The 16,003-nt window shown below is 39.4% G+C and overlaps 1 pseudogene; it reads left to right on the top strand.

Moving 5' to 3' along the window:
* Positions 1–491: 491 nt before the first annotated feature.
* LOC121873046 lies at positions 492–7,629 on the top strand (annotated as a pseudogene).
* The last annotated feature ends 8,374 nt before the right edge of the window (positions 7,630–16,003 follow it).

A 16,003-nucleotide genomic window follows, 5' to 3' on the forward strand; every position in this document is an offset into this window, starting at 1 on the left:
CTTTTTAAAATACAAACATTCAATGTGGGTCAAAATTTTTATCCCACTTTATAAAACATGCCTCACACACACTGCCATTTCCTGTGTAGCATATAGAGTTTGTACTCCTCATTGGGTAGAATGATACTGGCAAATGGCTTTGACTCATTCTACCCCTAAACACCCCAGAATAATGACTCAGAGCCCTATGTGAGGCGCAGGTGGACAGTAAAATTGCCATACATGATAAGCCGCTTCCAGCACACTAATATTTTACCACCACCTACCACGTGACCGCTTTATTTCTAAAATAAACATTCACCACTGTTTGGGCGATAGGCTTCGGGGATGTGTTCTCATAGTGGCCATATGACGACGATCAGGATCAGGCCGAGAGCCGATATATTTTTCAGCACAATATAGTCATAACTAATGTGTGTACCTTAGAATTACTACTACTGGTGGTTTTAGGAGTAGAGAAGTGAACGCTAGTAGTGGTGCGGTGAACGTAAAAGAGGCCTGGTAACAGCAGCAAAACTTGTGGGTGCTGTGACGTTCCGCCGGTCCGACCAGCCCAGTGGACCAAAACTGCTGTACCGCTGCGCATTCTCACTCGGCCCACAACACCCACGCCAGATACACGTCTGTTCCTCCACCTGGTGAGTAATAACCGCTCTTGGACTGGCACACATTTCTTTAAAATATCGTACCTCAGCAATTCTATAACCAGTATATGTTCACGATGTTCAGCTACAGGTTTAGTTTGAAGATTATGTAAATACTGTTAAGTTTCCTTAAGCAGTTGTCGGGGACCGTTGGGAGGAGGGGGTAGTTTACTGTTGTACTCACTGGAATGTATTTATTCGGCCTGGACAAAGCAGTCACTAGATCCAAGACCATTATTTACTTCATCATGAACTCTTGACATTACCAGGCATGTCGCAGTTACGTAACCGATATCACGTCTTAAGGTCCCTGGGTTCCTTGAAAGTTGAAACCGAGTGTTGCTCTCTTGATATTTAACAGGTTCAGTCTCCTTTAAATCGTGTCGATGAATAAGTGGTGGTGTGAAATTTCGTATGTGGCAGCCTTTTCAGCCCCCACACTTTCTACTAGACGTTCTTTCAAGTCTGCTCGATAAGCCCTGCCTCCTAAATAAAATTCTCCCCCACAGAAATTTATTGAGCAGGTGTAATCCGAACGACAGTGCGTCACTCATCCCAGTTCCTCATTCAACTGTCAAATGAAAGTGATGGAAAATCTGGATTAAATCTTGCAATTGAATGACTAGATACTTTTTGTTGTGAATCACTCTGTTTCCCATATACAAATCGTGGTTGTGCAGAAGTGTAGGCGTGTTGGGAGGCCACCTGTACGCACCTTTTTCGGCACACTTGTGGTCTGGTCGCCCACATCTGCGTCACCACTAAGCCAGTAATATAAATTTCCATTTAATATATTTTTAAACCATATTATTGTAATAAACAAATAGCTTTACCAAACCGGAAATGGTACGAGATTCTTTCATTATACTGCACCATTCGTTAACCAAGACTTGCTTTGTTGTTATTTATGGAAAATAAACATTTCGGTCGTGAATGTATGTTGTGTGGGGGAAATGAAGTATATTCCCGTGTTACAACTCTGGCCAAATACTGTTACAATGTTTGAAGTTATCAGGGTACTTATTTCCTCCCCAATCGAGAATGTCATGTCGTAGTTCCTCCGTTTAGATTAGATATGGTAGAAAACTTTATAGTGTAATCACTTTGTTGTGCCTGGCATTGATGGCGGCCAACACGGCACACTGACCTCCACTTTCACCACATATTTTGGCTCTGTGGTGGTGGCTGTTGATACATGAAGGGGCGGCAAAGTGAAAGTTACCAATCATGTTTAAGTGTTAGAAACTATACAATCACGCTTATAGTGTTGGAAGAAATTACACATCTGTAAATTCTCGAGAAATGTGTAGTGTGCGAATTAGAAGCCTAGTATTTTTTTTATTGTATTCCGACACCCAACATCGTCAGTTGACTCGGACCGAAGATTACGAAGTACGTAAAACACCATTTATCAGCTTCATCCCCGTGACGTACGACTTTACACACTGGGAACTATAGAATATTAGTGTTCACGGAATAAATGTGCGTGACTTTTTAAAGTACTGTACCAAGTAGTGGCTACAGTACACTGATTTCCGCCAGTCTTCCAAGCACCGAGGAGTGGAAGGAAGGAGGGGCGGGGGGGGTGTCGAAAGGTGTTGACATTTAACTGACCTCTCCACCACTGATCACATCAGTTTTTCCCAGGTTGGACTCCTTGCTTGGTTGCATGCAGATGAAGCGTTGAGCGGTGAAACCCTTGAGCTTATGCATCTCGGATCGTGCATGTAAATGTTTGGTGCCTGCTTGCTTAGATTAACTGGTCGTGAGCCAGGGCCATTTAAGCCGTTGTTACAGTATATTTATGTAATAAACGGTTTATTAATAGAGTTGCAGTGGTGTGTGTGTCTGTGTGAATATTTGTATTTATGTATTGCAGTAAAGAATCCCTACAAAGTGAACGTCATGATGAATGCTTACCTCGGTGTTGTCACAGTGAAGTCAACTTAAACTTAGCAGATAGCTAATTGAGTGGTTTGTTTTGGCGTTAAACATAAGAGCAACTTTATATATATATATATATATATATATATATATATATATATATATATATATATATATATATATATATATATCTCTCTCTTTGGTATCTGGTGGAAGACAATATAATAGGAAAACTTTAGCTTCAGTGGGTGTAGTGAGAGAGATCAGTGTTGCACATATGTCAAACCACACTCCTTCCCGGCGGCCAAGAACCCGTTTGTAGTGAAGCTCGTATGCCGCCCCCCTTGCGGTTCGGTATTTTGTTGTAAAGATGACAGAACAGATCATACAGGACACACTACCAGCTTGCTTGTATCCCAGAGCAACACTAATAGGAGTAAGAGAGGAGAGGGTGTCCTTGGAGGGTGAAGGTTACCTGCTTGTGTAGCGGACTGGTTGCCAGGGGGTGCAGTACTACTGCCTATCACTATTATCTCCCAATTGGGAATGCACTCCGTTCTCTTTGAATGTCTTCTGAAGTGATTATAGAAGTTTTATCATAAAACGTAAATGTAGAAAAATTACAAAATGTAATAAAAAGTGTTGCTTTGTATATCACTAATGCATGTTGTTGAATTCTGGTTGCTGTTTTATCGAGACAAGCAGACAACTGTGTTATTGTATTAATTATGCTATTGTCTGTACAATGGACTAATAGTCCATAAATAGCTGCTTTATCTTTGTTAATTTTAACTGTAAATTTGTATTGTTAAATTTACTAACAAATTCGTTATTCCAACTTTTAACCAATAATGATTCCCGTTCATTTACCATCTAAAAGAACTGCGGTTACCAGGAAGGCAACATTTAAAGATCAGAGTTTTCAGAAGTTTACAGCCATGGGGGAAGGATTACTGTAAAAAACTTGGTGGTGGATCATGGAGCATGTTATACCAAACTAATTGGGCCTTACAAAACAATTATGGCAGAACGTGATAGCACTGACAAAGGGCATTTCCTAAGGTATGATGTCACCAGGCTGGTGGGACACACATGAAGCGTTGCCTTGGCCGGCGATTAAGGATTAAAGTGCTGAATATGAGCAAGTGACAGCACGACAACACCCATCCTTTGAAGGTCACTCACTGATGCTAATTCTGATTGTGCCTCGCACGAATAGCCAACAAACGCACTCAGCAGCGATAAATCCAACACACCTTCACTTAAACCAACTTACCTCAATTAAAACCTCAGATTTAAACCCATAGCTTCACTTATTTTTAAACAAAACATAACCTAACTTAACCCTGCTTAACTTAAACCTAACAATGCCAAATTTAAACCTCCCCACAATGTAACTATCAAATTTAAATCTAACACAATGTAGATTATACCAGAAGCTCTCTACAAAACGCTACCATAACTTAACACTGTTGAACTTAAGCCTAACCTAACACTGCTTAACTTAAACCTGCAATTCATCTAAACATATATCTAGCACAACATACTGTGGCTTAACAAAAACTGAACTAGACCGCAAAAACAACCTAGTTCAAACCTGCAATTTACGAGCACAGCTTAAACCAACTCGACCTATAGACTTAATCCATGTAAGCTCAGCATGCTTGGCCAAAGCATGCGTAACATGGCCTTAAGCATAAGAGGCTGGATTATAGGCACCAGAGAGCCTGCATGTTTTTAAAGAAAGGCTTGAATGCTGCATCTACTGTACTGGCTCAGAATGTATCTGTACCTCTGCCAGTGTTGGTCGAGAGTCTGGCTGGGTGGTGCTGACCAGGTGCATTTTCATCCTCTGGCTGAATTTATTCCATGGTTTACAGAGTTTCCTCACTCGAAAAAAGAGATTGAAAACTCTGGCAGTATTCCCTGAACCTACTTAAATAAATACCTTAAATTTAGTTTGTCAAATGTTGCAACAGATAAAATAGATGGTGAAAATCACCTGTCTAATGTATTAAATATTACTGTAATCCCAGCATGAATGTTGTTTACATAGTTTAGACAACTCTTAGTTAACACTGTTTTCAAATCCTCAGAACCACCACCACCATGACGACCTACTGGCTATCCAACACCCAAACTGGGAGGAGCTGAGACGGAATGCTGATGCCATCGTGACACCTGGCAAGGGGATCCTGGCAGCTGATGGGAAATCCCACAGAGCACCATGAACCCGGCTACTGCCATCAGCCTTGAAACACAAAGAAAAATCAGCGTCAATACCGCCCGGCTCACTCACCTCAAACAAGGTAAGACTGGGGGTTACAATACATGTACAGTGATTTTTCTGCTATACTTAGTGTTTTGATATGGGTATTTGTATCAGGATTTATGAATTAGGAGCGATATTTGTACTCTTATGAGCAGCTTGTTTGCTATAGCGATTTTTGCTTACTATTTCACCATTTTGTGTTGTTACAGTGGGTATGCTATAACGAATCTAATTGGTTCTAGAACCTTTGTTAGATTCATAAACATTAGATTAGTTACTCAGGATGAAATAGTTCATTTTAGTAGCTTCCATATGAAAAAAATATAATACTCATTGTAAAATTGTAAAAAAGTGCATAAAGATGCATCTAAACCCCTGAAATAAGAATATCATTAATATTTGTAATTAAAAAACAATAGAATTAGAAAAAAAATTAAATAATGTTAGGTTGTAGGGTTTAGTTAGATTTATGGCATTCTCGAAAATTTTATAAATTAAAACAATTCTAGTTATAGGAATATTCGTAGTAAGGATCCGTTCGTTATAGCATACCTGTGGTAACTGTGAGATATAGTAAAGAAGAATATCAACAAGAAGCGTTCTGGTGATAGAATTCCTCGTGAATGATGTAAAAGAAAGGATATATTTCTTGAAGAAGCTTCCGATTTTATCAACCTCAAAATCACCCTTCTCCCATCAAGTAAAGTGTTACATTTACTGTATGATTTCATTATTAGATATGAATGTAACATTTATTTGAACTGTGCTATCCTTTGTGTTGGGCTAACTACTAAACAATTTTCGATTCGAGTAATACACTAAACTCTTTCTCCATAAGCCTATTATTTCTATTCTGTGATTTTCTATAACGATATTTTACAAGACCACAATTCTCGGCGTTATAGCAGAACTATTACTATGCCTTAAGTTGCCGATAATTAAAATCAGTCATTTAAGAAAAAGTAAAACTCACTTACATATATTTTGAAGCTTGCTTGTGATTGGGTAAATGAAGCACCAGGTGTGAATTGATGAGAGATCCATTTAATTTTAAGTTTTTCGAATTTGAGGCGGTTAACATGAGGGGGCTGGACGGTTCTTAATATTTGTGATTATGTTGGTTAAAGTATTCACTCCCTAGCCACATCCTTGACCCACTAAGTTCTGCTTTAACCCCCAGGCACCAGGCTGGTGTGACAATGAAAGCTATTCACGTCTTCCAGATAGAAGAAATGGAATATACTTATTAGTACAGTTAATAATGGGTTAACCTTGAAGTTATGAGGTCTGTGCATTTGTATATTGTGTAAATAATTGTATATATGTTTGTTGTACAGGAGCTGGGTAACCACATCTCTGGCGTGATCCTCTTCCACGAGACCCTCTACCAGAAGGCTGATAATGGCCGCCCCTTCGTTGAGCTCATCAAGGCACTCGGCATCATCCCTGGCATCAAGGTAACACACTTTACTTTATAGTAACCACATTCCTTGTCAAGAAAGAATTTTTACATCTTTTAATTCAGCCTGATAACTAAGTTACTTGATTTCTACATAGTATTTCTGACCTGAGGTTCATGAATGAAATCAAGCTAACTGTTTATTTCCTGACCCAGGTGGACAAAGGTGTGGTGCCACTGATGGGGTCTGAGGGAGAGTACCACACAGGGCCTGGATGACCTGGACAAGAGATGTGCCCAGTACAAGGCTGACGGCTGCGAGTTTGCAAAGTGGCGAAGCGTCCTGAAGATTGGCCAGAACACCCGGGTTACCTAGGAATGTTGGAGAATGCTTAACGTCCTTGCTCGCTATGCCTCTATCTGCCAGATGAATGGTCTTGTTCCCATTGTTGAACCTGAGGTGAGGATCCATATATAATGACTGTATTAGTGCTTGTATTATGTTTTATATATCCTGTACAGTACTTCATAAATCTTGCTTATCAAAATACTTTTAGAATTACTGATTTCAAAGGCTACCCTGCCTTCTGAGGGACTTGTCAGATATTATGGGGAAATGTGAATAACCAGTGTTGAAATATTTTATCCATCAGGTGTTAATGGATGGGTCACATGACATAGGTGGGCACAGAAGGTGACAGAGACAATGTTAGCCCTTCATACAGAATTTTCAAACAAACCACCATATCAACTATACGGAGGGACTGCTCAAGCCCAACATGGTGCTGGCAGGCCAGGAATGCCCCACCAAGTACACACCCCAGCAGGCTGCCACGGTAATGATACACTGGGATTCTCTTCGCCTATTTTATTTTTGTGGATCTTAAGAAACTTTTGTATACATGACATTTAATGCAATGGCTTCATGTATGGAAATTTTTCTCTGATAGATTGAGGGAGGTACAGGTATGTCCTCTGACAAGTGACTTGTATAGGAGACTGTATTCTACTTTGGTTTTGCGAGTGGTTTATTGACAAGAAAGGTGGAAATTCATAATTAAATTATATAAATAGATGTGAGTTATGTGCCTCACTGGATTGCAATATCTACATTAGCATTCCTGGCAGCAATAAATTTTTTATCTTATATTTCATTTTGTGAATTGGCAGAAGTTTTACTTATAATTTATTGAGCCATAATCATATTGAACTTGTGTTCTCTCCCTCTCCCAGGCAACAGTGTGGCTCTATCCACTGGTGTGGCGGTACCCACGTCTGTTTCACTCTCTGGTGGACAGTCTGAGGAGGAGGCCACAGTGCACTTAGATACCATCAACAAGTGCACAGCCAGACAGAAAACCTTGGGCCCTGACCTTCAGCTACGGGAGAAGCCCTGCAGGCGTAAGCCCCTCAAGAAGCTGATGGAGTAGCAAAGATGTGAAGGCTGGACAGGCTAGGCTCATGAGGGAGCCAGGACAGCCGGGTGGCAGCTCAGGGTAAATACACAGCTGGTGCCTGCACGGGGACAGCTGGCCAAGCAGGACTCTTCGTCAAGAATGCCCAGTATTAACCTGACTGCTAAGACTCCCTATGCATGATTTGAAGCATATACAGTAGTGGATTACCATCTGCAGTGTGTCATCCACTTATGCCTCAATATAAGCAGGCCAGATTAGATCCACCACGCATAGATTAGATCAAGCATCAGGGTGTTGGTGTAAACAGTACACTAAATTTGATGCAACAGTTAACAAGTATGTATCAATAATCTTCTACACATTCATAATTTCCAAGTTGGGGTCAAAAGGAGAAGACGGACTATGAACAATTGTTAACTTTGCTGAATACTTCCTATCTTTCCATACTACACTTATGTACATTTTTGTGTTCCATTTATTGGTTTCTATTTCTCACATTGAACAAATTTTGTGCAAAGAAGAGAAACTATTTTGGGCAACAATAAATGACTTCTTAAAATATCCTAATTTTCATCTCCTCTGACCTGTTGCAGGTACATTCATATTATTCGTAATTAATGGATCCATCATTAAAGTAGTGTGAAAAAAGTTCACTCCTCAAACTGAAGCATCATTATCCAATCGAGATAAAACAGACAGGGTGGTCAGTTCAGAGACTCGTTCCTGCAGCTAAACAAGATTGTATAAATGTTAAGTGAATATATACTAGGTGATTTTTTCAGAAAGTACAGTTTACTAAAAGAAAGTATTTGGTGTCATGGCAACATCACTCCCTTAGTTTAGTTGCAGCTTCCTTGCCACCTCTGCCCCAGACAGCATCAAGTGCCAAGCATGTGACTAGAGAAGGAAAATGGAGGTGTCTCAAGAAATTATGAAAACAAAATATTGCACTGAAACAAAATGGAATAAAGGATAGCATTAACGTTCAACTAGTTATTGGCACAGAAGAATGACTGCATGCCCTATGTGTATGAGGTCCACTGCTGAATAAAATCATCTGGCATTATCCAAACAAAATATTGTGGTATCTCTTGACCATTGGAAGGGCTAGTGAAATTATGCTGATCATTTCAGTTGGTGCAGGCAGAAATTGCTCTGGCATTGATAAGTTTGTTCCTCTAGGGCTGTAAACTATTGGAAACATTTAACAAAGTCTCAAATTTCACCCCATCTTGGTGAACTATGACTGCAAATATGAGGTATACTTGGTTTGCAGTATTGCGGTACATGCAGTACCCAAAGACAACAATTTCTCTTGGCAGTTTTCATGGTAACCAACATCGCAAACGGGTGGCCGGTGTGAAGGTACAGCAACCAGCCCTGCCCTCGCAATCCTAATCTAAAAGAAAATACATGGTCTCGAAGGTCCTGGGTTTTGCTGATGGGGCTTGAAATGCGCTTGAAAAGAAACTGCAGATAACATTCAAGTTGAGAGAAAACACTGGCGGGTATGTTGTTAGGGTGATACCAACTATTGCATTAGTTGAAGAGCGTCACAGTTTGCGGCGGGCTGACCTGCGCAAGTCGGTCGGTCAGACCAGGAAATTGACTAGTTGTGCTGTGGCGATAGATAAAGTGGATATGGCGACTGTGAGGGCAGGAAATGCAGAGTGAGGACTTTAAAAGTTTTTCTGAGTACATGGGTATGTTAAGTACTACTAAAAATAACACCCATCAGCCAGGCAGTGTCAGATACAAGCAGTAACCAGTACAGAATTGATGGTTGAAAATTATATCATAATTTGAGCTGGGGTGGGTTACATGGCGAGAGAATTATAACTTCAGAAGAATAAAAGCAGAATATTCTTTTGAACTGCAATGCTGCACCATTTGCTGGGCACAGTGGTATAAATACCACAACTGAAAAAAATTACCCAGTGGTATTACTGGAAGGGTGTAAAAGAAGAAGTCAAAAGGTATGTAAAGGCCCGTCCACACGATCGAGCAGTGCCCTGCGGGTATCTTGTATGAAATCTGGATATAGGCAAATTAGAGGGCAAACCGAGATTATGCCACGTGCCGTGGATGGCGGAGAATCATGGTCCGCCTGCCTGGTGGTTTTGCTGCCTGATTTGGAGCGACAACTCTGAATCTACAAAACATGGTGCATTATGTACATGGTAGATGTCCAGTGTATAACCAAATAAGCTTATGCAATGTGCATTATTGGCATGACCGTAAGCAGAGATTGTTTATATATATTATAATGAGACATTAGGTATTTCCTTTGCTGCTGCTCTCTGTCACTTTCGATACACGCTCCCTCGCTTTTATACATATCATAATTCTAACATTATTCAATGAATTTACTGCTGTACTACAAATCTCACCTGCAAGTGTCTTCCTTGAATTGCTTCATGCATGTGGCTTGACAAGTTGCTGGGTATTATAGAGAACAAACTTTGTTTTGATATCCTAAGTTCTATACTGAAGTGATGTGTAAGGTGCACCCAGTTGAAACATATATGAGCATTGCCTCTAGACGAGCCTCTGCAGATATACTCTCACTCATATGGGTATCCTGTTTTTATATATAGTTCACACTTTGGCTAGAAGATTGTAAAAGGTGTTAGGGGTTCATTCTCATGTAATTGGTGAGAAGTCTTGCTCATGTCCATCTTACAGTTCCATTAAAATCATTGGCATGACTTCCCAGTACTTTTCTTGGAGCCTAACCACTCTTTTGTTCCTTTTCTGCATTTGGTTCTTCTTTTGCACATATGGCAGTTGTTATAGTTTTCGCTATGTCTTCATTTTAACTGTCGGTGATTATTCCTGCAACACAGAGGATGGGTAGTACCGCTTTTACGCTCTGCGACCACCTACTAGCTACGGCTGCCGATATGACTCATTGTACTGGTGTGCAACACAGGCTTTGCTTGGTAAATGGGCAAAAGCAGCTTGGTTTAGCTCTGCTCGTGTGGGCTGGGGCTTTGCCGGTTTATTTTATTTTTAATAAATTTTACACTGCAATATATGTTCTTATTAAGCTTTAAATATATGAAATTATAAAAAGGTCAAAATTTAAAGGTGGTGCAGCACTTCTCCAGAACACCCCGAATGGCAAGCGCTATTGTCGTGCAACATGTTGACGGATATAAAACAATTGCAATATGGTGTGTGGCACTGAGTAAAATAAAATATATCAAGAGTTAAAAAATATTTGGTGAGTACATGTGAATTTGTAACTTGACCAGCACTGGATGAGGTTCGGATACAATGTGGGGCGGTGCTTGTGCGGTTACTTGTCGTGTGAGAGATGCGTGACCGACATTGGCTTTCTTGAGCGATCGGTGGTGAAGATATGAAGTAAAGTAGTAAAAGCATGACTAAGATCGGCTTTCTATTGAAGGGTGTTTGGGGCACCAGAGGCAACATGTAAATTGTGAACAGACGTAGACTCCTCTTATGCTTGAAGTACAGTATACATTGCCCTTAATAAGCCCTATAGCTGTGTGTTTGGGAACTCTGTTGTTCAGAAGTTGTAAGATTGGCAAATTCATTTTCACATAATTTGAGTTGCCAAACTTGTCATCATAAAAATTGCAGCACTGTAGGTTGTTCATACTTGTCTAGATTCTGGCCATTGTGGACAATATAGACAGCACTTCTCTCTACTGCTTCCCTTTCCTTACTGTAAAAGTTTCGAAGGATAAGATAAGATGTGTCATGGCTGGGGTTTTTGGTAAGCAATATTTGTTTGGATTATATCAGGATTTGTGCAATAGCAGCTGATTTGTTCTGTTAATGATTCTGAAACGATTGGCAGACAGTTTAATAATTTTGAGGGTTTTTAGATTAATTCAGCATCATATTATTCCTAAAATAACATTTTAACTGTTATGCTGTATCAGGGTGTCGACATCTTGGCCCGACATACTTTGCATTGGCATTATGACCCATTTGCTGCTCAGCCTTGCAGCAGGGCTTAAACTAAATAGTGGTGTATCCCTCAGTTGAATAAATTGTCCGCTGTTTCCTTGAACAATGTCTCCAATCAACATCACCAATAGCTCAAGCGATTCTGTGTTGAGGACAAGTTCGGTGTTGATGTTGGCACATTTATATTTTGGACCAAATTATTCCGGGATTAAATGTTTTGCCTCAAAGATTATGTCAGTGTTGAGGAGTACATATGTCTGTGAACAACTGCTTTTCATTGATGTGTTGACAGAGTCTCGACGGTCTCAGCTTGGTGATGTGACGTTAATTCGTACTGAAGGTTGTGTAGTGGGGTCTCTGGCTTTCTGTCGTGATACGCTACGCGGCACCTCCGCATTCCGGCGTGCGTTGCCCTAACAACGAGCTGTCACGATATTTGCCGTGTCTTATGGAGACAGTGTGGCGACTTGGGTTTCCCAACATGACTCGTAGAGGACTGGCGGCTGCTGCTGGGTATATGCTGTCTCTCCATTGGTTCATTAGCCATTCTTCTTGAAGCGCGCCTTATCATCGGCGCTGGCTCATTCTTATCTCGCCTGTGGCGGTCCTCGCTCCGCTCCAGTGAGCTGGCGTCCCCAGCAGTCCTTCTCTCTGGGCTTCTCGCGCTCTCTTTGGACCATTTCTGGCAGCGCGCTTTCTCAGCAGAGCTCCTGGTGTCAGCATTCATTCAGCAGGATGCGAGCACGGTCTTCTCTGATGGCTCTGCTCTCTCCTTCAACTTTGGGTCTTTGGCGGCTCCGGCGACACATTTTCGGCACCAGACTGTCTGCTGTATAACTTATTATACGAAAATCACATTAGGTTTCTTTATCCTGGTGTGAACATTATATCTAGATTTACAGTTGCTGCAGCTCGGTGGTTGTGGTTGTTGTTGATTACTGCAGGGTGCCGGTATCGGAAACGCTTGGTAATAAACAATAAGTTACTGGTGGTAGTAAACACTTGATTTGTTTGTTTTAAGGGTTTTCTGCGTGACTAAATCCGCTTTGGTATTTTCTACTCACTAAGGGTGTTCTTGATGCTCATAATTATAAGTAGCTTATTTGCGTTGTAGTTATTTATCATTTTGGTTGGAAATGAGTTTGACACCTTTTACACCTTAATTTTGACCAGCAGGTTTTTTTGGTGAAGTTTTGAGGTTTAACTAATTGCTTTGAATAACCAGAAACCCTAAATACTTAGGCCCTTTGGTGGTGAGTGTTTGGTGTTAATTTTCAGTAAAATCTTTCAAGGGTCATTTTGGTTCTAATTCTGCAATCGGATCTTGGTGTTCACAATCAGCAGCTCAGGGAGTACCATGCTGGTCATTTTTGGTGGTTTTGGGTAAAATTAGATTTTTTGGTTTGTGTAGGTGCTCTGAGCTGTATGTGCTTCTGCATTCGAATATCAAAGGCACCTGATGGTGTTTGTTCTATTTCGTTCCCAGAGTTGGATGTGTTGAGATTTAAGTCAATTTGGTTTATACTCTTGAGCTTTCAGCTGGGAGCATTTATACATCTAGCAAGTTTTCAGTAGGGGTTTTTTGGGTTATTTGAAATAAATGTGATGTTTTGCGAGAGTGACTTACTAGGTGTGTGTGTGTGTTAAGATTCATAATGGTAATTAAAGTTTTTTATTGGTGAAATAATGTATAATGGAAATGAAAATACAGTACTGTATTGTATATATTTATTGTTATATTTATTTAAATTTTTGTAAAATTTGCTTGTTTATGAATTTATGATGTTTCAATTATTCTGTATTATGTTTTATAATTTTATAAGGTAATCCACTGATTAAGTGTTACAGCTGTTTTCGTAGCTACTGTTGCCAACTTTGGTTTCTTAGCAAAGTACAGGTGATTCATCGTTGGTGTGTTGCTGTTGGGTAATTGGCGTTCTTTACCTGTGACTTGGGCCGATGATCAGAGTTGGTGTGGTGCAATTTCTTGCTACTGAGCCTAGTCTACTCTGGGCTGTTCCTGTCTCTTTGATCTTGTTTGAATTGTATGTTTTGACTTTGTGCTTTTTGTAATTTTAGACTTAATGTGTTGCTATCATTGCCTAGCTTTTGGTAGTTCCTCTATGTTGGGCTTTTTGATGTGTGGTGTGGTATAGAATGATGGACTAGACTTCTCTCTGGTCATAACGGTGAAGAAGTCTCGATTTATGCTTTACATTTGTTATCTAGTTTATTTCTTGCTTTGTATGTCTGCTTTTTTTCTTGTTTGGTGCGGTAGAGATATGTTCAAGGCTGATATGGGTTTTGTGGGAGTAGCAAATTCTATCTGATTTGTGATGTTTCTAGGTTAGTTGGTTGTGTTGCTTCTTGGCTTCTTATTTATTTATTTGTTGGTTATAAGGGTTTACATTTTCATGCAGCTTCAAATGATTATTTTCTATTTGCAGTTAAGCTAGTATTACTAAAACTGTTTAAAACTATTCAATCTATATATCCTTGTGAAGTATTTTTGTGCACCACATTAGTTGGTAGGTTTATTGAACATTTTTTCATGGTTATTTGAGTAGTGACAAACTGTGTCTTTTCTTTGATGGTCTATAATATGAATTTAATGCTGCATATGGGAGGTGAGGATAATTTTCATTGGGTTGGAGAGAGATCAAAGGGAAGGTTTTTTCTGTGTTGAGACTATAATTTTTTTTTTTTGTAGCAGGTTTACATTTTTAATAAATATTCTGTATTTATGAGCATGTAAGCGTTTTCATCATCTATTCTAGAAGTGGGTTGGACCTAATAGCGCTTTATTTTATTTTCTTTTAAATCTATATTTTCTGTAGCTATTTGGATTGCTTATGGGGATTATAGTTTCTTATATAAAAATATTATTGGCTTTGTGTTTACGAGCATTCTGCTGTATGCTGTATGTATGTGGTATTTAAAGCTTTTTCATCGTGATCTGTTTTGTTGGATTAATCTTTATAATCCCTTGAAAATCTATTAACCCTTCATTGGACACCAGTTTAATATTTATTTGGTAACACGGGCTGTTTTGTTAGGATCAGAGGCGTTTCCATATCAAACGGTTTAATAATGGTTCTTAATTTGTGATCAGTTTTAGATAATCCGCTCCTAACTTAGCTAAAGGAACATAATTTATCCCATGGGCTTTTGTTATCCATTCTGCCTGCATAATATTCATCATTGTCAACACCATCATGATACCTTTCTATTACTGGGGTATGGTGGACGGTGGTTCATATAAGTTTTGGGTATTTTATATGTTTGTTCTTATGTATCCGCTTGTTGTTTTAACTGCTCCTTTTAAAAACTTTATGTTTGATATTCTCATGTTGGCTTGGTCTACAAGGGCAAAACAGAGTGCCTTTAGACTTATAAAGTATGCTGGGAAGGTTTTGCTGTTGTCTAACAATTGGGAGAAGAAGGAAAAAGATGGTATTGTAATACTATGTAGAGGCAAGCTTTCTAGTGGAAGAAAAATTTGGGGAAGGATATTAAGATATACTGTATGAAGAACATTTGGTGTTATGGAAAGTGAATATGGACAAATTAAGTATAATAGTGTAATTCGTATTCTGTGTTTCGCGTCTCTCTCGAGTGTGTCCTTGTCATTTCCGTCATGGCGAGCATCTCCAGCTTCTTTGACTTGAGCCTGTGGTGTGAGTAACAACATTAGGACCTTAACATGAGGTGAGTTGTCTTTGTTTGCTGTGTACTACCCAAGTTATACAATAGGATTATACATGCAAAAATCTTTTCATCATGCAAGTGTTCTCCGTGGGTGAATTTAAATTATTTTACGTCCCTTCTTGCAAGACTTCTATCTGTTTAATAATATAACGATCTCCAATTTCATGTTTGTTTTTCCTTGTAACAAGTCTAGTGATAAGTACAGTATATCATAATTAATCATCAAATTCATATATAGAACAGTATATAATGCCAATTCATCAAATGGAGGTGGAAAAAGTACGTTCATTTTGTTGCAATATTAAAGAAAGCTGGGAATGTGTAAGTAATGACTGCTGCTTTTAAGAAATTTAGACATTTAATCCTCAACCTAATTAGGCGTATGTATGTCTATGGCTTTTCCACCCAGTCTGACTATATACACCACAGTATTCAAATTTGTGTTTATTACCCCAGTTCGCAAGTTACCGAGATTCATCCAGTCACCAATACAGTTATTATATATCACCAATGATACTTTACCATTAGAGTTTTACAATCATCAGCAGGCTGATAAGAGGGTAGTGTGGCCTCATAATAATTGCCCAATTTATGAAGTGTAGAGGAAACTTTAGGCTTCTACAACTGCTAATTATAATGACATCGTTTTATAGCCATTTTCCATGTTTGCCATGATTACCTGATGGCCTGGTGTTCTGGTTGCCATCGATAAAACTTGAAGCAAGTTTTATGGCTC

The sequence above is a fragment of the Homarus americanus genome, unplaced genomic scaffold, assembly GCF_018991925.1.
Source record: "Homarus americanus isolate GMGI-L3 unplaced genomic scaffold, GMGI_Hamer_2.0 scaffold11022, whole genome shotgun sequence".
In the NCBI taxonomy this organism is placed as follows: Eukaryota; Metazoa; Arthropoda; class Malacostraca; order Decapoda; family Nephropidae; genus Homarus; species Homarus americanus.